Source organism: Ricinus communis, chromosome 4 (assembly GCF_019578655.1).
Source record: "Ricinus communis isolate WT05 ecotype wild-type chromosome 4, ASM1957865v1, whole genome shotgun sequence".
NCBI lineage: Eukaryota > Viridiplantae > Streptophyta > Magnoliopsida > Malpighiales > Euphorbiaceae > Ricinus > Ricinus communis.
In genome coordinates this window covers 17,968,937-17,970,847 of record NC_063259.1, presented here as the reverse complement: position 1 = coordinate 17,970,847, position 1,911 = coordinate 17,968,937, and the positions used below count along the sequence as shown (strand labels likewise).

General features: G+C 42.1%; 1 non-coding gene across 1 annotated transcript; it reads left to right on the top strand.

Moving 5' to 3' along the window:
* Nucleotides 1-373: 373 nt before the first annotated feature.
* On the top strand, nucleotides 374-480 carry LOC112535090. The gene has a single exon (XR_003079289.1). It is a non-coding gene; the product is annotated as a small nucleolar RNA R71 (small nucleolar RNA).
* The last annotated feature ends 1,431 nt before the right edge of the window (nucleotides 481-1,911 follow it).

Here is a 1,911-nt window from a genome sequence, read left to right as displayed (position 1 = left end):
AGATGGAAAAGTAGAGGAAGATGAAGCAAACATACCTCCCGCAGTACAATTCGCACTGTAGTGCGAGCCACCATAAAACTTCGCGTGCGTTCATTTGCATGAGCAAGCATCTGAGTTGGTTAATCTTCTTGGTCAAAAGCTCCACCTGAGCTGTCAAAGCTGCTGTAGAATCTACTTGGTTAACCACTCCTTGTCTTCCTGGTCGGCTCCTAAAGGATTACCACTGATAATTGTTCATGGCCATTTCCTCTATCAAATTCTGAGCCTGCTTGGGCATCTTACTGTTTAGCGCCCCACCTGCTGCAGCATCCACCATCTGCCTCGTCGTAAGGTTCAACCGTTTTATAAGGTTTGAACCTGCATCCACACTGGCAATTCGTGATGTGGGTAGCATCTCAAAAGGTCCTTGAATCTCTCCCATGCATCGTACATGCTTTCATCATCAAACTGCATAAAAGAATATATGTCATTTCTAAGTTTAGCAGTTTTAGCGGGAGGAAAATACTTATATAAATAATTTTCGGCCAACACCTTCCAGGTAGTAATTGTCTGCTGTGGAAGAGATTGCAACCATCTCTTAGCTCTGTCCCTCAAGGAAAATGGAAACACTCAGCCGAATGGCATCATCAGTTGTTCCATTTATTTTGAATGTGTAACAAATCTCCAAAAAGTTGGAGATATGAGCATTGGGATCCTCGTTGGGTAATCCTCCAAACTGCACGCTCTGCTAGATCATCTGGAAAACATTGGCTTTTATTTCAAAGTTGTTGGCTGCTACAACAGGTCTGACTATACTAGTTTTCATCCCATCCAAAGATGGTCGAGCAAACTCGTACATCGTCCTCTAATCGTCATCGGCCTGGGGGTTGTGGTTCTCCATCATGTCCGCTCCTTGAACCTGAACTGTAACTCTATCCTCCTCATCAACTGCCTGCAAACATCGTCTTAATAATCTAAGAGAGCGCTCCGGGTTAGATAAGGGTTCTATGAGATCAAGGTTAGAGCTCCTGGTCATAAACTATCTGAAACCGACAACCAAACAACCACTAATCAACTATAACAATAAAACAAAGAATACATATAAAATGAATTAACAGATAATGACTAAATTAACAAAAAAAATTCACTCTAGTTCACCGTTACTTATTCCCCGGCAACGGCGCCAAAAACTGGATGGGCTACTTATGCAACCTACACCTAAGGCAGTGAACATATCGATGCGGCCTAGCACTAGTGAGTATCAAGGTCGTATCCCCAGAGATCTGGTGAACCTAGAGTTACTACTGTTCACTATGTTATCTAGTCTGAAATAGAGTGTGAGAAGTCTAAATTAATTAACTAATGATTATGAATGCAAATAAAGAAATAAATAGCAACTGATAATCGAAAGACAACCACAACAAAAGAAGCAAACCCAAAGGGGACCTAAGTGATGGAATTCTAAGGTTGATTTTATAAATTACCAATCTTGCTACCCGTGCCTAAATCCTGAATTGAACTCGGCTCCTCTCTCGAGCTCACCCAGTTCCTAAACCTGCACTAACCTAATGGAATCTCTTCCTATCAGATTATTACAGATTAGCATTAAGCGTGATTTAGATCTATTAAGAGTTGTTAATTCTTAATCCGGCAAGTGAATTAACCTTATCTCTAAGTGTTAACTACCAGTTCTTACTATTCAATTTCCAGTTGTAATAAGCATTTCTCAATGTCAAGAAACAACCCATAAAATAAGTGAATTGAGTGTATACTCGAATTAGGTCAGAGCTATATACTCTCTTCAGCACGGCCGTGGTCAAGCCTGTGCTCGTCAGCAGGGGCGGAGTCCAGGCCTTGCTGATCCCTAGGGTTCCATTGTGTTGACCTCTTCTAGGCCGTGCCCAAGCCAGTGCTGACCACCACGGGCCATGG